The following is a 25,689-nucleotide window of genomic DNA, read 5'->3' on the forward strand; positions in this document are numbered from 1 at the left end:
TACTGAGATTCAAGAAGCTCTTAAACTCACAGGTGGAAATGTCAAGTAGTAAAAATATGCATTCAATTCCCAGGTGGGAAATAAGGACCAAAGAAAAACTCGTAGGAGACATCAACAAAGAAATGGAATGAAAGTCATATTTGAGATTTTATTCAACCTATGGGTTGAATAAGGAAGAAAGAATCTAAGAGCATAGACACAACATAGGAAACAACATGAAAAGGTCACTGGGTACAAAAGGAGACAAAAGGAAAAAACAAACTAAAATATGAAGAGAATATGAAAAGAATAATATTTTATAAGCAGAAGGAAAAGTTACTATGAAGAGAAAGAACTCAGGCTGGGCATGGTGGCACATCTGTAATCCCAGCACTCAGGAGGCTGACGCAGAAAGATCACTGAGAGTTCGAGGCCAGCCTGAGTTACATAGTGAATTCAAGGCTAGCTTGAACTACAAAGCAAGACCCTGTCTAAAAAAAAAAAAAAAAGAACTCAGTGGACATTTATTATTGAGTGCTACTGTATCGCACACATTGTAAGGTAAGGCAGCCAAAAACTTGATACTTATTTTCCTTTGTTCTTTCTGTCAGTATTTTCAGCAGTAAGTTGAATAAGAAAAGATGTGTTTTACAATATTTTCAAATGAGAGAAAGTAAGAAGTAAAAGTAAAATAAAATGTCAGAATTACGATCCAAAAGCATTCCAATATATAGAGTGATGGGCACTTCACAAAAGTATGATTGGAAAAAAAACAGGGGGCCAGGGATTTAGCTCAGTGGTCCCATGCTGGCCTTGCAAGGACAAGGTCCTGAGTTCAATTCCTGGTACCAGAAAAAAAAAAAGTATGTTTGGGCTGGATGTGGTAGTGCATGCCTATAATCCCAACTGCTGGGAGCTGAAGCAGGAAGATCACAATTTCAAGGCCAGCCTGGAAAACTTAGTAAGACCCTGTCTTTAAAAATACAAAAACAAAAAAAACTGAGGGTGGATTGTCTGGGAATGTAGCTCAGTACAAAGCCCTGGGTTCAATCTCCAGGAGAGAGGAGCAGGAGAGAGAGAAACAGAGACAGGGAATATTATGAGGACTTTTTTCTAGGAACATTTAACAAAGCCTCTAGGCCTAAGTGCCACTTTACAAGAAATGTAGAGGTTAGAGGAGGATGTTGCTGATACCATGGGGAAAATAATTACATAAATCCAGGAAGTATGATTTTTCTATAAACTGGCTTATACTCTTAGCAAAAATAATATCATATTATGGGGGATATTAAGAAGAAAAGTGGAGGATTGTTTAGATTAAAAGTGACCAAGAGAGGCGCGAGCTGAGTGCACCCTGTGCAGTCTGGCTTGCTCCACCCACTTTCAACCAGGAAACCTAGCCAGAGACCTAGCGGTGAGGACCCCGGGGCTCGCCCACCAGCCTCCAGCTTGGCCAAGTGGGCACCAGCAACAACAGCCCCACCCCACCCCGAAGCCCACCCCCAGCCTCTTGGCAGTACATCTACTTGGATCCATTAGACAGAGGCACAGGGGAGCATAAAGGCCACTGTCCTGAGCTGCAGAAGTGAACAACAGAAAGGGGGCCTCCCTCAGGCTCCCTGATGAAAACTGAAGCCCACTGGAAAAGGGAAGAGAATCTCTGCAATAAAGGCACACCAGACCACCGTGCTTCGTAAGTTGGGGGGATCATCCCCTCGCATCAAAACCTGGACTATTTTCAGGGGAAAGGCAGCTGGAACCAGCCATAGAACCTTGCAGAGTTCAACCCTGCAGGAGGACAGGGAACTCAAAGTGGGACTTACAGCCAGAAATCTGTGTGAATCTCAAGATGTCTTTGTGAATGGCTTACTGAGACTCATTGACTTAAAACTGCACACTGCTGCCCACATTGTCTATTGTGAAAGCAGAGACATACCCTGAAGGAGGCCCTTCATTTTTATCTTTTGTTATTTTCAAAATTACCACTATTTTTTTGCTCTTATTTTTATTTTTTTCTTCTTTGCTACTCTTTTAAATTTTTAAATTTTTCTTTCGTTTCACTTTTCTTTATCTCTCTCTCTGCCTCACTCCCTGGCAGTCCCACATTGTTCTTCATCTCCCTTTGTGTTCCTGCTCTGCCCCTAATTCATATTTCTTCTTTATCTTTCTTTTCTTATCTTTTCTTCTCTTGCCTGTGCCCTCTGGCCTCACTGCTAACCTTCCTCTATCCTTCTACTTACCTATTCCTCCCTCCCCAACTCCTTCTAACTCCCCATCCGGAAGGGTAAAGTTACTATATTGAAGAGTTTATTCACGATAAACATATATTGGGTTGGTCCTTGATTTTGATTTAATTCACACAGTTAAAGGTGATAGATTAATAACTGCCACAAATGGTCATTTTCTAAGAGGTACTTGATGCTATTCTTTTGTTGATTGTATCACTTGGGCTACGGTGTGATTGATCTAATCAATAGTCCTTCCTGGTATAATGAAAATGAGATAGCCATTAGAGCCATTAGAGACTCAAAACCTAATGACCAGCTATATCTGAAGACACCTCTGAGAAGCAATCATTCCATAAGTGTTCAAAATACATCAACACAGATATTTACAATAAAAAACTTCAAAGTATCAACCCAGGAATTAAACCAAGGACAGTACCAAAAACAAAAATGAGAAGACATTTAAGTAAGGCACAAACCCAGACTTGCACCACACAAAAGGCAAATTCTGGGGGAAACGAGGTGGAAAAGTCCGATAATCAACCACCTGGACACCCTGAAATGATAGCACAGGAAGTAACAAAACAGATGAATGAGGCTCTAGAAAAATTCAAATCAGAAATAATCTCCCAGATAACTACAGAGATGGTGAGCAGAGTGAAAGACATAATTAGCGGCTCTGGAACAGAAACAGATAAAAAAATAGATGAGCTCAGAAGCATGCTGGAAGCCATGAATGCCCAGCATATGAAAGAAATAGAAACCATGATTGCCCAACATAAGAAAGAAATGGAATCCATAAGACAGATTCAAACAGATATTCAGGAGATTAAAAACTCCATTGAAAGCATGCAGAGCAGATTAGGGAATTTGAAGATAGAATATCAAATATAGAAGACAGGATTGCAGTTAAGGACCATGAAAATAGAAATCTCTTCAAAATAGTAAGGGACCACAAGAAATCAATCCAGTGGCTGCTAGATGATGCAAATAAGAATAACATAAGATTGATAGGAGTCCACAAAAAAACAGGAGACACTACAATTGACATAAAACAATCTGTTCACAGAAATAATAGTAGAAAACTTCACAGACAGAAGTGGAGAATTAGACATACAGATAAGTGAGGCATATACAACTCCAACTAGCCATGATCAAAAGAAATCTACACCTAGACATTTAATAGTCAAGATCCCAGAAACTGAACAGAAGAACAAATTCCTACAAGAAGAGAAAAGAAATGCATCACCTACAAAGGAAAACCCATCAGAATCACAGAAGACTTTTCAACACAAACACTCAAACAAAGGAAAGCCTGGAGTGAAGTATTTGAAGCCCTAAAAGAAAATAACTTCCAAACTAGACTGTTGTATCATGCAAAATTATCTTTCAAAATCAATGGGGAAATTAGATACCTCCACGAGAAAAAACACCTGAGAAATTTCATGAACACCAAATCAGCACTCCAAACAATTCTAAGCAATATCCTAGAAAAAGACAATGAAGGTCACAACTCCATGAGGCCCAACAGAGGGAAGCCACCAGGCAAGGTAAGAAACTAAATGGAAAGGGGGAAAAAATAAGAAATAAAAGAGCCAACAACAGCAAAACATCATAACAAGGATGAGTCAATATCTATCAATTATAACTCTCAATGTTAATGGCCTCAATTCACCAATCAAAAGAAATAAACTGACAGAATGGATTAAGAAGCAAAATACAGCAATATGCTGTATACAAGAAACACACCTAACTCTAAGAAAAATTCATAGACTGAAAGTAAAAGGATGGAAAACAGTTCTCCACATGACAGGAACCCAGAAAAAAAGCAGGGGTAGCAATCTTATTTGCAGACAAAGTAGATTTCAAACCAAAACTAATTAAGAGAGACAAATAAAGTCACTACATCCTTGTGAAGGAAACAATCCAAGAGGAAGAGATGACAATCCTAAATATATATGCACCAAATACAAATGCCCCCAACTATACAAAACAAATATTAATGGACATGAAAAATCAAATAAGCATTAATACAACTGTAGTAGGGGACTTCAATAGCCCACTATCACAAATAGACAGATCATCTAGACCAAAAGTTAACAAGGAAATTCTAGAACTGAACCAAGCTCTTGAACAAATGGACTTAAATGTTTACAGAGTGTTTACAGAGTGTTCCACCCCACAAAATCAGAATACACATTCTTTTTGGCTGCACATGGATCATTCTCCAGAATAGACCACATGCTAGCTCATAGGACATGTCTAAGCAAATGTAAAAGATAAAAAATTACCCCCGTATATTATCAGACCATAGTGCAATTAAATTGGAGATCAATAACATTAGAAACCGCAAAACCCCAACAAACACATGGAAACTGAATAACACCCTCTTGAACAACCAATGGGTCTCAGAAGTAATTGAAGAAGAAATTAAACAGTTTCTACAAGTAAATGAAAATGCCAGTGCAACATATAGGAATCTATGGGACACAATGAAAGCAGTTCTACTTGGGAAATTCATAGCACTGAATGCCTATATTAGGAAAACAGAGAAAACTCAGAAAAATAACCTAATGCAGAACCTCAAGCTCCTAGAAAAAGAAGAGCATAACAAATCCAAAGCTCATACAAGAGAGGAAATTATAAAAATCAGGGCAGAAATCAATGCAATGGAGACTAAGAGAACAATACAAAAAAATGAATGAATCAAAGAGTTGGGTTTTTGAAAGAATAAATAAAATTGATAAACCTTTAGCCAACCTTATCAAAAAAAAGGAAAGAAAAGGCACAAATACATGCAATTAAGAATGAAAAAGGTGAAGTCACAACAGATCCAACAGAAATCCAGAGGATCATCAATACCTACTTCAAGAACCTCTACTCCAATAAAATGGAAAACACAAAAGAAATAGGCAGATTCCTAGATACATACCAATTGCCAAAGTTAAATGAAGAAGACATAGAAATTCTAAACACCCCAATTACAATGAGTGAAATTGAAAATGTAATAAAATATTTACCAACAAAAAAAGCCCAGGTCCACATGGCCTCACTGCTAAATTTTACAAGACATTTAAAAAAGAACTAATGCCATTACTCTTTAAACTCATCAAAGAAATTGAAAGGGAAGCAATACTTCCAAATTCATTCCTGGAAGCAAGTGTTACTTTGATTCCAAAACCAGGGAAAGACCCACCCAAAAAGAGAACTACAGGCCAATCTCCCTAATGAGCATAGATGCAAAAATCCTCAACAAGATACTGGCAAACAGAATACAGAGGGTCAGCAAGAAGATCATACACCCTGACCAAGTCAGATTTATCCCAGGGATGCAAGGATGGTTCAACATTCGTAAATCAATAAATGTAATACACTATATTAACAGAGTCAAGGACAAAAACCATATGATCATCTCAATAGATGCAGAAAAAGTGTTCGACAAAATCCAGCACCCATCATGATAAAAACCCTACAGAAAATTGGAATAGAAGGTCTTTATCTTAACCTGATTAAGGCGATCTAGGAAAAACCAACAGCCAACATCATACTAAATGGTCACAAACTAAAAACTTTCATGCTAAAATCAGGAACAAGACAAGGATGCCCACTATCACCACTCCTGTTCAATATAGTTCTGGAAATATTAGCCACAGCAATCAGAAAAGAGAAAGAAATAAAAGGAATAAAGATAGGAAAAGAAGAAGTTAAACTGTCATTATTTGCTGATGATATGATACTTTACATAGAAGACCCAAAAAACTCTGCCAGAAGAATTCTAGACTTAATTGACAGATTCAGTAGAGTAACTGGACACAAGGTCAACACTCAAAAAACAATACCCTTCTTGTACACAAATAACAGACTCACTGAGAGAGAAATTAGGGAAAAAATTCCTTTTACAATAGCATCCAAAAAAATGAAATATCTAGGAATCAATCTAACAGAGGAAGCAAAAGACCTCTACACTGAAAAACACAACACTCTAGAAAAAGAGATTGAGGAAGATACAAGAAAATGGAAAGACATCCCTTGCTCCTGGGTAAGAAGAACCACTCTAGTGAAAATGGCCATATTTCCAAAACTACTATATAGATTCAAGGCAATGCCAATTGAAATTCCAACAATATACTTCACAGAACTAGAGAAAACAATCCAAAAATTCATTTGGAACCATAAGAGACCTAGAATAGCTAAAGCAATTCTAAGCAACAGAGACATGGCTGGGGGTATCACAATCCCCAACTTGAAACTATACTATAAAGCTACTGTGATAAAATCAGCATGGTACTGGCAAAGGAACAGACCTGAGGTCAGTGGAATAGATTAGTAGATCCAGAAACAACTCCAGACATGCTCAGCCACCTCATCTTCAACCAAGGAGCCAATCACCCTAATTGGAGGAAAGATAGCCTATTTAATAAATGGTGTTGGAAAAACTGGATTTCAACCTGCCAAAGATTAAAACTAGACCCATACCTATCACCATGCACTAAACTAAGATTGAAGTGCATTAAAGATATAAATATTAAGACAGAAACACGAAACTCGCTGTAAGATAAGTTAGGTAGAACTCTTGAAGACATTGGCATAGGAAAAGACTTCATGAACAAAACCTCAGCAGCATGGGAACTAGCAGAAAGAATCAACAACTGGGATCTCATCTTATTAAAAAGCTTCTGCACTGCAAAAGAAACCACCAGCAGAGCTAACAAACAACCTACAATATGGGAAAAAATTTTTAGCAGCTGTACCTCAGACAAAGGACTACTATCTAGACTATATAAAGAATTGAAAAAAATCAGACCCCCCAAATTCAAAGACCCAATTCAAAAATGGGCATCTGAAATGAACAGACATTTCTCAGACAAAGAAGTAAAAGTAGCAAACAAATATATGAAAAAATGTTCAACATCACTTGTCATTTGAGAGATGCAGATGCAAACAACCCTGAGATTCCACCCCACCCCAGAAAGAATGGCTGCTATCAAGAAATCAACAAATAACAAATGCTGGCAGGGTTGTGGGGAGAAAGGAACCCTTCTCCATTGTTGGTGGGAGTGCAGACTGGTGCAACCACTGTGGAAGTCAGTATGGAGATACCTCAAAGAACTAGGACTAGAGGTCCCATTTGACCCAGCTATTCCCCTGCTGGGTATCTTCCCAAAAGAATTAAAAGAATCATACCACAGTGGTATATGTGCACCCATGTTCATAGCAGCACAGTTTGTAATAGCTAAAGCTTAGAAGCAGCCCAAGTGCCCATCAACTGGAAACTGGATACAGAAAATGTGCAGTTTTTTATAAAATGGAGAACTACTCAGCCATAAAGAACAAAAAACTAGAGTCATTTATAGCTAAATGGATGCATATGGAGGCCATACTCTTAAGTGAAATAAATAGGACACACATGTGTAAATACCAAATAGTTTCTCTAGTGTGAGAAACTGATAGTGTAAACAAGAGTTAAAATGATTAAAATGAATAATTGATAATTTGAAATTGGAAAAAAGGTCCAAAGATGAAGGAGTGAAGGGAGGGGAAGGGGAAAGGAAAAGAGGGAAAGGAAAAACTATGAGAAAAGAAAAAAAAATGGAAATGAAATCTATGTAAATAAGGAAGGGTGGAGGGGGTGAAGGGCACACAGGTAATGGGGAAAATAATAAGAACCAAGATATATCATGCACAGGTACAAACACCCAATTATAAATGTAAATGAATTGTATACCTAAAATGTACCAATAAAATTAACATTTTAAAAAATAAATAAATAAAAAATAAAAGAAGACATATAAATGAATAATAAGCATATGAAAAAATGTGATGTCATTAGTCATCAGGCAAATGTTAATGAAAACCATAAGATAGCAGCTCACACCCACTAGCATGACTAGAATCGAAAAGTCAGATAGAGTTAGGGGTGTAGCTCAGTGGTAGCACACTTACCCAACATGTGCAAGGCCCTGGGTTCCATCCCCAGCTACACCAAAGGAAAAAAATGCCAGATAACAAGTATTCATAAGGATGTGGAGAAATTAGAACCCTACTACATTATTGTAAGAAGTGCAAAATCGGCCAAGGATTTAGCTCAGTGGCGCAGCGCCTGCCTCACAAGCGCAAGGTCCTCAGTTCGATCCCCAGTACCAGAAACAAAAAAACTGTAAAATGGCTCCACCACTTTGGAAAATAGTCTAGTTGTTTCACAAATTATTAAACATAGAGTTTCGATATAACTCTGCAGTTCCACCCCTAGGTATATACATAAGAGAAATGAAAATATATACCTGCATAAGAGCTTTACACAAATGTTTATAACAGTACCATTTCTAATTGTCAAAAGGCAAAGTATTCATCCACAGATAAATGGATAAACAAAATGTAATATATCCATACAATGGAATGTTATCTAGCCATAAAAAAGGAAGCACTACGATATGCTAAACAATAGATGAACGTTGAAAGTTTTATGCTAAGTGAAAGAAGCTCGTTACAAAAGACCACACACTGTATGCTTTCATTTGCATAGACTCTCCAAAATAGGATAATATGTAGACAGAGCAAGTCCAACAGTGGTAGCTTAGGGCCAGAGGGATCAGTATAGGGAGCTGATGGGTACAGGGTTTCTTTTTGAGCTAATAGGCACTAATAAATAGTAGCTAATGGGCACAGGGTTTCTTCTTTTTTAAATTTTATTTTATTGGTACATTTTAGGTATACAATATAACGACATTCATCATTGGAAATTGGCACCCTTACATAATCACTCTTCATTCTTTTTCCCATTCCCCTGCCCACTCTTCAACTCCTCCATCCCTCCCTATTTACAAAGACTTTGTTTCCATTTTTTCATTTTCCCATATTAATTCCATTCCCTTCTTTTCTATCCCTACCCCTCCCACTTCCCCTTCCCCTTTGCCCCCTTTCTTCCTACTTTACATTATCTATTATACCTTTTAGTCCTTATTTACACTTTCAGTTTCTCACACTAGAAAAACTATTCTGTATTTACACATGTGTGTCCTACTTATTTCACTTAAGAGTATCACCTCAGTGTGCATCCATTTAGCTATAAATGTCTCTAACTTCTCATATTTAATGGCTGAGTAGTACTCCATTTTATTTTAAAAACCACATTTTCTTTATCCAGTCTCCAGTTGATGGGCATTTGGGCTGCTTCCAAGTTTTAGCTATTACAAATTGTGCTGCTATGAACATGGGTGCACATATATCACTGTGGTATGATTCTTTTAATTCTTTGGGAAAGATACCAGCAGGGGAAAAGCTGGGTCAAATGGGACTTCCAGTCCTAGTTCTTCGAAGTATCTGCATACTGATTTTCACAGTGGTTGTACCAGTCTACACTCCTACCAGCAGTGGAGCAGGGTTCTTTCTCCCCACAGCCCCGCCAACTGTTGTTATTGATTTCTTGATAATAGCCATTCTTTCTGGAGTGAGGTGGAATCTCAGCATTGTTTTCATTTGTATCTCTCGAATGACCAGTGATATTGAACACTTTTTCATATGTTTATTTGCTATCTCTACTTCTTTCTCTGAGAAATGTCTGTGCATTTCAGTTGCCCATTTTCAGATTGGGTCTTTAAATTTGGGAGGTCTGATTTTTTTAAGTTCTTTATAGATTTGAGATAATAGTCCTTTGTCTGAGGAACAGCAGATGAAGATTTTTTTCCCACATTGTGGGTTGTCTCTTCACACTGTTGGTGGTTTTTCTTGCTGTGCAGAAGCCTTTTAATAAGAAGAGATCCCACTTGTTGATTATTTGTGCTAGTTCATGGGCAACTGAGGTTTTGTTCATAAAATCTTTTCCTACACCGATGTCTTCAAGAATTCTACCTAACCTCTCCTCCAGGTGATTCAGCCTTTCTATTTTAATATTTAGATCTCTAATCCGTTTCGATTTTACTTTAGTGTACGGCAAGAGATATAGGTCTAGTTTTAATCTTTGACAAGCTGAAACTCAGCTTTTCCATCACCATTTATTAAAGAGGCTATCTTTCCTCCAGTGAGGGTGTTTGGCTCCTTTATCGAAGATGAGATGGCTGATTGTGTCTGGCGTTGTTTCTGCATCTTCTAATCTGTTCCACTGGTTCTCAGATTTGTTTCTTTGCCAGTACCATGCTGCTTTTAGCACAGTAGCTTTGTAGTATAGTTTCAAGTTGGGGATTTTGATACCCCCCTGCCATGTCTCTGTTACCTGGAATTGCTTTTGCTATTCTGGGTCTTTTCTTGCTCCAAACGAATTTTTGGATTGTTTTCTCCAGGTCCATGAAGTATGCTGCTGGGATTTAAATTGGGATTGCATGGAATCTATATAGCAGTTTTGGAAGTAGGGCCATTTTCACTATATTGATCCTTCCTACCCAAGAGCAAGAGATGTCTTTCTATTTTCTGATATCATCTTCAATCTCTCTTTTCAGAGTGCTATAGTTTTAAGAGAAAATGTCTTTGATTTCTTTTGTTAGGTTGATTTCTGGGTATATCCATTTTTTGGATGCTATTGTGAAAGGAATTGTTTGCTCTATTTCTGTCTCAGTGAATCTATTGTTCATTTAGAGGAAAGCTATTGATTTTTGTGTGTTGACCTTGTATCGAGCTACTTTATTGAATTTGATTATTAAATCTAGAAGACTTTTGGTGGAGCTCTTGAGGTCTTCTATGTAGAGTACCATGTCATCCGCAAATAATGACAATTTGACTTCTTCATTTCCTATCTTTATTCCTTTTATTTCTTTCTCTTCTCTAATTAGATAAAATAAAGGCAAACAATAATGAAAAGGCAAACAAAAAATAATGAAATTCTAGAACTGAACCAAGCTATTGAACAAACGGACTTAATAGATGTTTACAGAGTGTTCCACCCCAGAAAATCAGAATACACATTCTTTTCAGCTGCATATAGGTCATTCTCCAAAATAGACCACATGCTAGCTCGTAGGACATGTCTAAGTAAATGTAAAAGAATGAAGACACCCCCTGTATATTATCAGACCATAGTGCAATAAAATTGGCGATCTATAACATAAGAAACTGCAAAACCCCCACAAACACAAGGAAATTGAATTACATCCTCCTGAACAACCAATGGGTCACAGAGGAAATTAAAGAAAAAATTAGTTTCTACAGGTAAATGATAATGCCATGACAACATACAGGAATCTATAGGACACAATGAAAGCAGTTCCACGTGGGAAACTCATACCAGTGAATTCTCATATTAGGAAATCAGAGAGAACTCAAATAAATAACCTAATGCAGAACATCAAGCTCCCAGAAAAAGAAAAGCATAGCAAACCCAAAGCTCATAAAAGAGAGGAAAGTATAAAGATCAGAGCAGAAGTCAATGCAATGGAGACTAGGAGAACAATACAAAAAGTCAATGAATCAAAGAGTTGGTTTTTAGAAAAACTAAATAAAATCAATAAACCTTTAGCCAACCTTATCAAAAAAAGGAAAGAAAAGGCTCAAATCCATGCAGTTAAGAAGGAAAAAGGTGAAGTCACAACAGACCCAGCAGAAATCCAGAGGATCATCAATACCTACTTTGAGAACCTGTACTCAAATAAAATGGAAAACACAGAAGAAATGGACAGATTCCTAGATACATGCGAATTGCCAAAGTTAAATGAAAAGATATAGAAATTCTAAACACCCCAATTACAATGAGTGAAATTGAAAATGTAATAAAAATTTTACCAACAAAGAAAAGCCCAGGTCCTGATGGCTTCACTGCTGAATTCTACAAGACATTTAAAGAAGAACTATCGCCATTACTCCTTAAACTCATCAAGGAAATTGAAAGGGAAGCATGGCTTCCCAACTCATTCCTGGAAGCAAGTGTTATTTTGATTGCAAAACCAGGGAAAGACCCAACCCAAAAAGAGAACTACAGGCTAATCTCCCTAATGAACATAGATCCAAAAATCCTCAACAAGATACTGGCAAAAAGAATACAGAGGGTCATCAAGATCATACACCCTGATCAAGTTGGATTTATCCCAGGGATGCAAGGATGGTTCAACATTTGTAAATCAATAGATGTAATAAACTATATTAAGAGAGTCAAAGACAAAAACCATATGATCATCTCAATAGATTCAGAAAAGGCATTTGAAAAAATCCAATACCCATTCATGATAAAAACCCTACAGAAAATTAGAATAGAAGGTCTTTATCTCAACCTGATTAAGGCTATTTATGAAAAAGCAACAGCCAACATCATACTAAATGGTCAAAAACTGAAACTTTCCCACTAAAATCAGGAACAAGACAAGGATGCCCACTATCAGCACTCCTGTTCAATACAGTTCAGGAAACATTAGCTATAACAATTAGAAAAGAGAAAGAAATAAAAGGAATAAAGACAGGAAAAGAGGAAGTTAAACTGTCATTATTTACTGATGATATGATACTTTACATAGAGGAACCAAAAGACTTCTAGACCTAATTGACAGATTTAGTAGTGTAGTTGGACATAAGGTCAACACTCAAAAAACAATAACCTTCTTATACACAATAGCAGACTCACTGAGAGAGAAATTAGGGAAACAATTCTTTTTACAATAGCATCCCAAAAAATGAAATATCTAGGAATCAACCTAACAAAGGAAGCAAAGACATTTACACTGAAAGCTATAGCACTCTGAAAAAGATGACCAAGGATATAAGAAAATGGAAAGACTTCCCTTGTTCGTGCATAGGAAGAACCAATATAGCAAAAATGGCCATATATAGATTCAATTCAATGCCGATTGAAGTTCCAAAAATATACTTCACAGAACTAGAGAGAATGATCCAAAAATTCATTTGGAACCAGAAGAGACCTACAATAGCAAAAGCAATTCTAGGCAACAGAGACATGGCTGGAGGTATCACAATCCCCAACTTGAAATTATTCTACAAAGCTACTGTGATACAAACAGCATGGTACTGGCAAAAAAAAAACAGACCTGAGGATCAGTGGAATCGATTAGAAGATCCAGAATCAACTTTAGACATACTCAGCCACCTCATCTTTGACAAAGGAGCCAACCACCCTCATTGGAGGAAAGACAGTCTATTTAATAAATGGTGTTGGAAAAACTGGATTTCAAAATGCCAAAGATTAAAACTACACCCATATCTATCACCATGCACTAAACTAAGATCAAAGTGGATTAAAGATCTAAATATTAAGATGGAAACACTAAACTTGCTGGAAGATAAGTTAGGTAGAACTCTTTAAGACATTGGGATAGGAAAAGACTTTATGAATAAAACCTCAGTAGCATGGGAACTAGCACAAAGAATCAACAGCTGGGATCTCATCTTATTAAAAAGCTTCTGCACTGCAAGAGAAACCACCAACAGCTAAGAGACAATGTACAATGTGGTAAAAATTTTTTATCAGCTGTACCTCAGACAAAGGTCTACTATTGAGAATATATAAAGAATGGAAAAAAATCAGACCCCCCAAAATATAAAGACCCAATTCAAAAATGGGCATCTAAAATGAACAGACATTTATCAGATGAAGTAAAAGCAGCAAATAAATATATAAAAAAATGTTCAACATCCCTCGTCATTTGAGAGATGCAGATGAAAACAACACTGTGATTCCACCTCACCCCAGAAAGAATGGCTGCTATCAAGAAATCAACAAATAACAAATGCTGGTGGGGCTGTGGGGAGAAAGGAACCCTTCTCCATTGTTGGTGGGAGTGCAGACTGGTGCAACCACTGTGGAAATCAGTATGGAGATACCTCAAAGAACTAAGACTAGAGATCCCATTTGACCCAGCTATTCCCCTGCTGGGTATCTTCCCAAAAGAATTAAAAGAATCATACCACAGCAATATATGTGCACCCATATTTATAGTGGCACAGTTTGTAATAGCCAAAGCTTGGAAACAGCCCAAGTGCCCATCCACTGGAAACTGGATAAAGAAGATGTGTTTTTTTCCTTGAAATGGAGTACTACTCAGCCATAAAGAATGAGAAACTAGAGATCCATTTATAGCTAAATGGATGCATATCAAGGCCACACTCTTAAGCGAAATAAATAGGACACACATGTGTAAATATTGAATAGTTTTAGTGTAACTGAAAGTGTAAATAAGGATTCAAGTGAATAATTGATAATCTGAAATAGGAAAAGGTCCAAAGGTGTAGGGGTGGTGGGAGGGGAAGGGGAAAGGAAAGAAAGGAATGGAAAAGTTATGAGAAAAGAAAAAAAAAATGGAAACGAAATCTATGTAAATAGGGAAGGGTGGAGGGTGTTAAGGGCACACAGGTAATGAGGAAAAAAATAAGAACCAAGATACATCATACACAGGTACAAGCACCCAATGATAAATGTAAATGTATTGTATACCTAAAATGTACCAATAAAAGAATTTTTTTAAAAAGTGACCTAGAGAGGGTTTCAATAGGAACTCTCTGTACTGTCTGCTCAAATTTTCTGTAAACCTAAAACTATTCTAAGAAATGTAGTCTAAAAATTACAGAGAAATATAGTGTCAGTAATTCAGAGAAAGAAAAGTTAATGCTAAGAAAACTTCTATTTTTATGGTCCTTACTTGTTAAGTACTGTAGACTCAGTAGTACTTCCCATTTTACCGTGCTGATTATTATTATTTTTTTGCCACAAAACTGCAGATACGCATGAAGAGCAGTTTCAGTTCTTTTTATTTCCTCACATTCAAGGGAAATTTAAAGAGCTGAGCCTTCTTCTACATCCCCCAGAGGATGAACCTACCAAGAAGGAAATCAAAAAAACAATTCCACTCACAATACCTTCAAAAAAATTAAATACCTTGGAGCGATATTGGGAGCTGTAGTGCCACATGCCTGTAATCTCAACATTTAGGAGGCTGAGGCAGGAGAATTGGTGCAAGTTCAAAGCCAGGGTTAGCTACATAATGAATTCAAGATCATTCTGAATGCACACCAAGACCCTGTCTCAAAAAGAAGGGGAGGCAGGCTGGTCCCCTCCATGGACATGGCATGCAGGATGAAGAGGACAAGGATGAGGACAAGGGGAGGGGGGGAAGGGAGAGAAGGTGGGGGGAAGGGAGAAAGGAGGAAGAGAAGAGGGAGATGCCCAAGAACTGGGAGGTCCAGCTGAAGAGGGAAGTGTGGCTTCTTCCAAGACAAACAAAAACATTTCTGCAATCTCTCTTCTCAAAAAATATCTTCGCTCCAAATTTATAATTGCTATAGGAAATAATGCACTAGCACTTTTGTCATCATATGCTATGAATTCAAGAGTCTAGGAAGAAGTTGGTTGTGCTAAACTCTGGAATGAATAGTTTGGAACAATGCATACTATATATATGTCCCCCACAGAAGCTTACTGTGTGTTTTACCATCCAAAATCAAATCCTTTGGTTTTCCTTTCAGTGTAGTTGCTGCACTGCAGAAGATCAACAGTATCAGTAGCTGGAAAAGATTTTCAGGTGGTGTCCAAAGAAGAACATGTAGGTAACTCTTCTTACATGAGGGCATGTTACTGAGTATAAAATCTCCAAATCTACTGGCAGCCTTCCTTCTCCTTTCCTAAAAGTCCTGGAGGCTGGGCATTTAGCTCAGTAGTTTCACCGCCTGCTGTGCAAGCAGAAGGACCTGAGTTCGATCCCTGGTACCAAAAAAACAATAAAAGTCCTGGAAGCACAGAACTTCAAAGATTCTGCCTGTTCCTCCCTACTCAAACAACTGAATATTGTGTGTGAGTTTCCTGAAGCAGTTGAGTTACTGTCAACTATGGCCAATCCCTGTGAAGCTGTACCTGTGTTACACTGATGTAATGAAGTTAGACCTCATGACAGTTGAAGCCTCTAGGCCCATACTTTCTTCCAAAAGCTTGAAAGATTTAATTAAGAATATTCCTCAGAGGGTGGGGATTTAGCTCAGTGGTTCTACTGCTTGCCTCGCAAGCTCAAGGTCCCTCGTTCAATCCCTGGTACCAAAAAAAAAGAATATTCCCCCAGAGCACAGCAATTCTGAAGAAGCTGATGGCAACAAATGAAATTCATGTAACATTTATACATGATCCCAAAGATTCCTCTGTAATGTCTGCTACCCACCCATTCCTCTAAGGGGAACATCATGCACTATTTTGTGGATTGCTTTGAAGGGCTCTATTTTGAGGGTGATGAAACAGAATAAAAATTTAAAAATTAAATACCTATGAATCAACACAACTAAGGAAATGAAAGACCTCTATAATGAAAATTAGAGAATTCTCAATAAAGAAATTAAAGATGACCTTGGAAAACTGAAAGATATTCCTTGCTCTTGTATAAGCAGAATTGATATTGTTAAAATGGCTACATTGCAAAAGGGAAGGGGACCAAGAGGTAGAAAAAGGGAGGATGGAGGGAAGGGGAATGAAATGATAAAAAGAATTAAGATGTGCTATGTACATGTACCAACTCCCTATAAGAAATCCAATAATTATGTACTGCAAACATGTACTAATAAAAAAAAAAACTGAGAAGTTCGCAAAAAAAAAGGCAAGATAACCAAAAGAGAGCTATAGACTCAGTGCAATCTGTATTCTTCACAAACACACACACAAAAAACAATTAATGGTGGCAAAGATGGTGAAAGGAATACTCCTTTATTGTAGGTGGGAATGTAAACTAGTACAACCACTATGAAAATCAGAATGAAGATTCCTTAAAAGACTGACCACAGAAATACAAATTGACCCAGATATACTACTCTTCAGTAGGGTTTTTTGTTTTGTTTTGTTTTGGTTTTTGGTACTGGGGATTGAACTCAGAACCTTGCGCTTATGAGGCAGGTGGCGGCACCACTGAGCTAAATCCCCAGCCCAGATATACTACTCTTCAACACATTTCCAAAAGAATGAAGAACTCCAGCCCACCACTACTGCTGATACAGGTCACTTTGTGCACCCTGCAGGAGTGGAGGAAAGCGATTCCATCCTGTCCCCAAATACCAATCACTTCATGAGCCCTGTATAGGAGATGGAGAACGTAGCCAAACTTCCAAATCCTAGCTGCCTGTGTACCTTGGTTCTCCTCAGCACAAGGTAGCAGAGGTGACAACTAAAAGATGAACCTGATTGAAGATGAGACCAAAACCCAGGAAAAGAGTTTCACTCTAGGACTGAAGCATTAACTATTGCAGAGACAGGGTGAGAGATAGTCTTGGAAGACAGGCTTGGAAAGGATGAGAGCTAGACAGAGATCTTCTAAGATCCCCCGAGAAAGTCAAGCCCAGGCCAGGAAGTTCATGGGGCCTATATTCTGTGGTGAGAGGGCTATGTTTGGTGAGTGTAAACATTAGAGCTAGTGGATTTGAAAGACATGGCAGAGGAGCTGCACAGGTGCATAGGCTTCTGCCAGAGGCGCACCACTCCATCGGTGAGTGTATGCAGATCCAGGAGGGCACCTGTGTGGCCCAGATAGGCACAGCTTCAGGTGGATCAAGGGGGGGGAGGTCTGCCCCAATCCCAGAAGGTCAAGCACATGTGCCCAAGCCAAAGGCCTGCCCAGAAAGGGGCTGCATGGGTGCACAGGCTTCAGCCAGAGGCACGCCATACTGTTGGCCATTGCCAGGGACCCACCTGGAGACCAGCTGTACAGGAACACAAGCAATACCCAGAGGCTTGCCCAATACCATTGATAAGTGCATGGCAACCCTAGCCAAAGCCTGTGCAGACAACAGGAACTGGGGTGCACACCGCAGACCAAAGGCCCTCCCAGACAACAGCTACATAGGGGCCCCAGAGAGAGGCACACCTAGATACCATTCCAAGTGTGCACAAGCCTCAGCCAGAAGTCCACCTAGACAACAGGTCAGCTCAGGGATCCAGAAGGCCACCACTTTAAACAAGGAATTGGCATACTGGTGAGCACCACAGTAAACGGTGCTCAGTGGCTTGCTAAGAATTGAAGACCCCACTGGATGAGCAAAAAGTTGCCTCAACAAAGACACAGCAGGCTTCATCTGTTGAAATAAGAAGACACATGAACAAGTCTCAAAACCAGACTTTCAGATCATCTAAAGCAATGCCAAAGGGCAACTAGATGGAACAATTCAATACTCAACCACCTGGATACCCTGAATTGGCAACAAAACAGGATCTAGAAAACATGAAATCAGAAATAATTTCTCAGACAACAGCAGAGATTGAGCCCATAGTGCAAGATATGATTAATAAATCTAGAGTAGACACATATAAAAAAATAGAGGAGCTGAGGAACATGATGGAATCCCAACATAGAAAACAAATGGCATTCATAAAACAGATGCAAACAAATTTCCAGAAGATTAAAAACTCCACTGAAAGTTTACACAACAGAATGAGCCAAAGTGAGGATAGAATTTCAGATAAAGAACATAAGATTGTTAGTGACCAGGAAAAGAAAAATTTCTTAAAAATAGTAAGGAACCATGAGAAATCAATCCAGCATCTGCTACATAATGCAAGGAAGAATAACATCAGAATGATTGGAGTCAATGAAGAAATCAGTGTTGATGACATAAAAAATCTGTTCACTGAAGTAATGCCAGAAAACTTCCCAAATATGGGAAAAGAACTTAACATAGAGATAAGTGAAGCATATAGGACTTCAACTAGCTGTGATCAAAAACAATCTACACATAGGCATATAATAGTTAAGATTTCAGAAACCCAACAGAAGAAAAAGTTCTGCAAGCAGTTAGAGAAAAGAAACAAATCACATACAAAGGAAAGCCCATTAGAATCAGAGCAGACTTCTCAACAGAAACTCTCAAGGCAAAAAGAGCTTGCAGTGATGCATTTCAAGCCCTAAAGGAAAACAATTTCCAACCCAGATTGATGTAGCTGCAAAACTATCTTTCAAAATTGATGGAGAAATAAGACAGTTTCATGACAAAGAGCACCTTAGGAACTTCATGAATACCAAACCAGCACTCCTAAAAATGTTAGATAATATCCTAGGAAAAGACAATGAGGATCACAACCCCAGGAAGCAAAGCAGAATGAATCAAGTGGGCACAACAAGAAATTAAATGGAAAGGAGGAGAATCCAACAAAAAGAAAAAGTCATGACAAGGCTAAATCAATATGTATCAGTTATAATCATCAATGTTAATGGTCTCAATTCACCAATCAAAAGAAATACACTGGCATAATGGGCCAAGAAGCAAAATTCAACAATATGCTGCATACAAGAAACACACTTAATTCAAAATGAAACTCACAGACTGAAAGTTAAAGGGTTGGGGCTGGGGATTTAGCTCAGTGGTTCTGGCGCCTGCCACACAAGCACAAGGTCCCAAGTTCGATCCTGGGTACCAAAAAACAAACAAACAAAAAATACATAAAAGTAAAAAAAAAAAGAAGAAGAAAGAAAGTTAAAGGGTTGAAAACAATACTCCATGCAATGGGAACCTGAAAAAAAGCAAGAATAGCTATCCTCTTTGCATATCAAGTGGATTTCAAACCAACACTGATTAAAAGAGACAAAGAAGGACACTGCATCCTTGTAAAGGGAAGAATCCAAGAGGAAGAGATGACAATCATAAATGTACATGAACCAACCACTAGTGCACCCAACTATATAAAAGAAATACTAATGGACATTAAAAATCAAATAAGCACTAATACAACAGTAGTGGGGGACCTCAATACCCTACTGTCACAAATAGACAGATCAACTAGAAAAAAAAATAAGCAACAGAACTTAACCAAACTCTTTAACAAATGAACTTAACAGATGTTTACAGAGTGTTCCACCCCACAAAATCAGAATACACATTCTTTTCAGCTGCACATGAGTCGTTCTCCAAAATAGAACACATACTCCCTCATAGAATATGTTTAAGTAAGTGCAAAGGAATTGAAGTTATCCCCTATATATTATCAGACCGTAGTGTGATGAAATTGGAGATCAACAGCAAAAGAAACTGCAAGAATTTCATAAACACATGGAAATTGAACAACACACTTCTGAATAACCAATGGGTCACAGAGGAAATTAAAGAAGAAATCAGACATTTCCTTCAGTTAAATGACAATGACAATACAACACAGTGGAATCTATGGGACACAATGAAAGCAGTCTTATGAGGGAAATTCATAGCAGTGAATACTCATATCAGGAAAACAGAGCAAGCCCAATTTACCAAACTGATGCTGAACCTCAGGCTTCTAGAAAAAGAAGAGCAGGAGAAACCCAAAGCTCATATAAGGGAGGAAATTATAAAGATCAGAGGGGAAATCAATGCAATGGAGACTAAGAGAACGATACAAAAAAATCAATGAAGCCAAGAGTTGGTTCTTTGAAAGAATAAACAACATTGACAAAGCCTTAGCCAACCTTATCAGAAAAAGGAAAGAAATGGCCGCAAACCATGCAATTAGGAATGAAAAGGAAGAAATTACAATGGACTGCCAATGCCCTACCGAGGTCCCCAGTCGCACGGAACACACCGAATCAGCCCTCTGCAGACAGGAAGCTCTGTGCACGCCCTACAGAGGTCCCCAGTCATGCCGAAGACACCAAATCAGCCCACTGCAGACAGGCAGGTTTGTGAACGCCCTACCGAGGTCCCGAGTCACTCAGAAGATGCCATAGCATCCAAAAAACTGAAATTCCTAGGAATCATCCTAATGAAAGAAGTCAAAGACCTCTTCTCTGAAAACTATGGCACTCTGAAAAGAGAAATTGAAGATGAGATCAGAAAATGGACAGACATCCCCTGCTCCTGGGTAGGAAGGATTAATATACTGAAAATGGCCATACTTCCAAAACTGCTATATAGATTTAGTGCAATTCCAATTGAAATCCCAGCAGCATTCTTCATGGACCTTGAGAAAACAATCCAAAAATTCATTTGGAACAAGAAGAGACCCAGAATAGCAAAAGCAATTCTAGGTAACAGAGACATGGCAGGGGGTATCACAATCCCCAACCTGCAACTATACTGCAAAGCTACTGTGATAAAAACAGCATGGTACTGGCAAAGAAACAGACTTGAGGACCAGTGGAACAGACTAGAAGAGGCAGAAACAATGCCAGACACACTCAGCCATCTCATCTTCGATAAAGGAGCCAAACACCCTCACTGCAGGAAAGATAGCCTCTTTCATAAATGGTGCTGGAAAAATTGGGCTTCAACTTGCCAAAGACTAAAACTAGACCTGTATCTCTCACCATGCACTAAACTAAAATCAAAATGGACTAAAGATCTTAATATTAAAATAGAAACTCTGAACCAGTTGGAACAGAGGTTAGGTAGAACCCTTGAAGACATCGGTGTAGGAAAAGATTTTATGAACAAAACCTCAGTTGCCCATGAACCAGCACAAACAATCAACAAATGGGATCTCTTCTTATTAAAAGGCTTCTGCACAGCAAGAGAAACCACCAGCAGTGTGAAGAGACAACCCACAATGTGGGAAAAAATCTTCACCTGCTCTTCCTCAGACAAAGGTCTACGATCCCAAATGTATAAAGAACTTAAAAAGATCGGACCTCCCAAATTTAAAGATCCAATCCAAAAATGGGCATCTGAAATGAACACACATTTCTCAGACAAAGAAGTAGCAAGAGCAAATAAATACATGAAAAAATGTTCAACATCACTGGTCATTTGAGAGATGCAAATGAAAACAATGCTGAGATTCCACTTCACTCCAGAAAGAATGGCTGCTATCATGAAATCAGCCAATAACAAATGCTGGCGGGGCTGTGGGGAAAGAAGAACCCTGCTCCACTGCTGGTGGGAGTATAGAGTGGTGGAACCACTGTGGAAATCAGTATGGAGATACCTCAAAGAACTAGGACTGGAAGTCCCATTTGACCTCACTATTGAGCCCAAAGAATTAAAAGAATCATACCAAAGTGATATATGTGCGCCCATGTTCATAGCAGCACAGTTTGTAATAGCTAAAACTTGGAAACAGCCCAAATGCCCATCAACTGGAGACTGGATAAAGAAAATGTGGTTTTTTAATAAAATGGAGTACTGCTCAGCCATAAAAAATGAGAAATTAGAGACATTTATAGTTAAGTGGATGCACATTGAGGTGATACTCTTAAGTGAAATAAATAGGACACACATGTATAAATACCAAATAGTTTCTCTGGTGTGAGAAACTGAAAGTGTAAATAAGGACTAAATGTATAATAGGTCATGTGAAATAGGAATAAAAGGGTCAAAGAGGAAGTAAGTGGGAGGGCTAGGGGAAAGGATAGAAGGGAATGGGATTAATATGAGAAAATGGAAAAATAGGAACCAAATCTTTGTAAATAGGGAGGAATGGAGGGGTTGAAGGGAGGGCTGGGCAAGGGTGAAAAATAAGAACCAAGAGAGACTATGTAAAGGTGCAAATTTCCAATGATGAATGTCATTATATTGTATACCTAAAATGTACCAACGATTAGAATGAATAATCGATAATGTAAAATAGGAAGAAAAGGTCCAAAGGGGTAGGGGTAGTGGGAGGGGCAGGGGAAAGGAAAGAAGGGGAAGGAAAAATGATGAGAAATGGCAAAACTGGAAATAAAGTCTTTGTAAATAGGGAAGGGTGGAGGGCGTGAAGGGAGGGCTAGGAATGGGAAAAAAATAAGAACCAAGATGCATTATGTAAAGGCACAATTCCCAATGCGAAATGTAATTGTGTTGTATACCTACAATGTACCAATGAAAGAATTTAATACAAAAAAAAAAAAACCAGAAACACTAAACCTACTAGAAGATGGCTAGGTAGAACTCTTAAAGACATTGGTGTAGGAAAAGATTTTATGAACAAAACCTAAGTTGCATAGGAACTAGCACAAAGAATCAACAACTGGGGTCTCATTAAAAAGCTTCTGCACTGCAAGAGAAAGCACCAACAGAGTGAAAAGACAACCCATAATGTAGAAAAAAATTTTTACCAGCTGTTCCTCAGACAAAGGTCTACTACCTGGAATATATAAAGAACTTTAAAAAATCAGGCCCCTCAAATTTAAAGACCCAATCGAAAAATGGGCATCTGAAATGAACAGACATTTCTCAGATAAAGAAGTAGAAGCAACAAATAAACATGAAAAAATGTACAACATCATTCATCATTTGAGAGATGCAAATGAAAACAAGACTGAGTTTCCACCTCACTCCAGAAAGAATGGCTACTACCAAGAAATCAACCAATAACAAATGCTGGCAGGGCTATGGGGAGAAAGGAACCCTTGTCCGCTGTCAGTGGGACTGTAGACTGGTATAACCATTGTGGAAATCAGTGTGAAGATTCCTCAAAAAACTAGGACTGGAAGTCCCATTTGACCTAGCTATTCCCCTGATGGATATCTTCCTAAAAGAATTTAAAGCATCATACCACAGCAATATATGTGCACCCATGTTTATAGTAGCACAGTTTGTAATAGCTAAATCTTGGAAATAGTCCAAATGCCCATCAATTGGCGACTGGATAAAGAAGATGCGTCTTTGTTTTTTTGGGGTTTTTTTTTACAAAATGGAATACTACTCAGCCACAAACAATTATCAATTAGAGACATTTATAGTTAAATGGATGCATCTTGAGGCCATACTCAGAAGTGAAGTAAATAGGACACACATGTATAAATACTGAATTGTTTCTCTGGTGTGAGAAACTGAAAGTATACCTGAGGACCAAAATGTATAATAGATAATATGAAATAGGAAGAAAGGGTTCAAAGGAGAAGAGAACTAGGGAGGGTGGAGGAAAAGGAAAGAAGGGAAAGAAAAAAGAGAAAAGAACGAAGAAATGGAAACAAAGCTTTTGTAAACAGGGAGGAGTAGAGGAGTGGAAGGGAGGGAAGGGCAATGGGAAAAAACAAGAACCAAGATATGTTATGTACAGGTACAAATTCCCAATGACGAATGTGATCATCATGTATACCTAAAATGTACCAATAAACTTAATGAATAAAAAAATGGACTAAATAGATATCTACAAAGTGTTCCACGAAACAACTGAATACACATTTTCAGCAGCACATGGAACTTTCTCCAAGATAGACCACATGATAGCACTCAAATCATGCTTAAGTAAACGCAGAAGAATCAAAATGTTTCCATGCATATTATCAGATCACAGTGCAATGAAATTAGAAATCAATAACAAAGGAAGCCACAGAAACTGCAAACATATGGAAATTACACAACAGTATTGAATAATCAGTAGGTTGAAGAAGAAATAAGACAGTTCTTAGCTCACACATCCTAGCCAAACACTTTATCAATGAGCTATGACCCACACCTCACAGTTCAAAATTTAAATGTGGGTGAGTATATCCATGTAAATACATACAATTTACACCTTCAGAGTCCTGTGGCCTGCATCTTAGAGGCAGTATACAGTTCATAGGGATTTTCAACTACATTTGTGGCTTGCCTGTGAAAGAATGGACAGCATTGGCTTACTCTTATCTTTTTTGCCTATCTAAAATATTGCATTAAAATGTCAATTATACACATACAAAGCCTAACCACCACCCTCCAGTATCCTAGCCAACACTTTCCAGTATTCTATCCAATATCTAATTTATAATCAATAACAACTGGTGTGACTGGTTTTATGAGACAAAGTCTCATTGTGTAGTTCAGAGCCAAGAGTGGCTCTGAATTTTTGGTGATCCTCCTGCCTCAGAAGGCTAGAACTATAGGCATGCTTCACCATGCCCAGATGGATAATCAGTATTGAGTAAGTGAACTTACATTACTTAGTCTCTGATTCAAATAATTTTCTGATCCATTTTGCATTCTTTCCATTCCAAAGTTATTGCCAATATGGCTTTACATGATATTGCCATTACCCTTAAATGATACCTTTGTCTTAGTTGAATACATACAATGAATCATTTTCTAGAAGGGCTTTACAAACCTGGAGCAATTATAAAGTAATTAGATTACCTATAAATACACTCCTTATTTGGGAGTCATGTTTCATATACTTTTCCTATTAGCTGGTAACAGAGGAAAAGATTGTTATCTGCCTTGAATCCTGGAGAACACAAGTAAAAAATATAAAACCAGACATAGTTTTTGAAGTTTTCATGTTATTTCATCTGACACTATGATCATTGTGATGTGTCAACTTCACCTGAGTAAGAACTGCTTACCAGATTAGTAAAGCTCTGGGTATGTCTATGAATGATTGACATGTAGGCCACAAACTGAGGAGGGAAGACTCACCTAAAATGTGGGTAGCATCACCAAATAGGCTTATAGCCTGGAGGGAATAGAAATGGAAAAAAGAAGATAGTCTTCCCTTTTCTTCTTCAGAGTATCTCCAGTCTTCACTATTGCCTTTGGATATTCATCTCCATTTCCTTTGGGCTTCCAGTGCAGTCTCCAGCCTTCCAAGGCAGACTGTTTTGGCTTTTTGACAGAGACTCATACTGTACTCTGGAATGAGCTCCAGGCCTTCAACCTTCAACTGGCTTTTCTGGCCCTCCATCTTGCAGATAGCCAGTGTCAATTTGAGAAGTTTAGTTAAGAGACC

The 25,689-nt window shown here is 38.2% G+C and overlaps 1 protein-coding gene and 2 pseudogenes across 2 annotated transcripts in view; 2 read left to right on the forward strand and 1 right to left on the reverse strand.

Moving 5' to 3' along the window:
- Positions 1 to 25,689, reverse strand: part of N4bp2l2 (NEDD4 binding protein 2 like 2) — a 165,107-nt gene that overhangs the window by 59,946 nt on the left and 79,472 nt on the right. The window lies entirely within an intron of this gene.
- On the forward strand, positions 15,201 to 15,984 carry LOC110343928 (proteasome assembly chaperone 1 pseudogene; annotated as a pseudogene).
- LOC147821694 (ribosome biogenesis protein BRX1 homolog pseudogene) overlaps positions 17,531 to 25,689 on the forward strand; it is a 41,723-nt pseudogene continuing 33,564 nt past the window's right edge.

Source organism: Heterocephalus glaber, unplaced genomic scaffold, assembly GCF_053883595.1.
Source record: "Heterocephalus glaber isolate CG9 unplaced genomic scaffold, H.glaber_assembly_v1.0 deba00001720, whole genome shotgun sequence".
Taxonomy (NCBI): Eukaryota; Metazoa; Chordata; class Mammalia; order Rodentia; family Bathyergidae; genus Heterocephalus; species Heterocephalus glaber.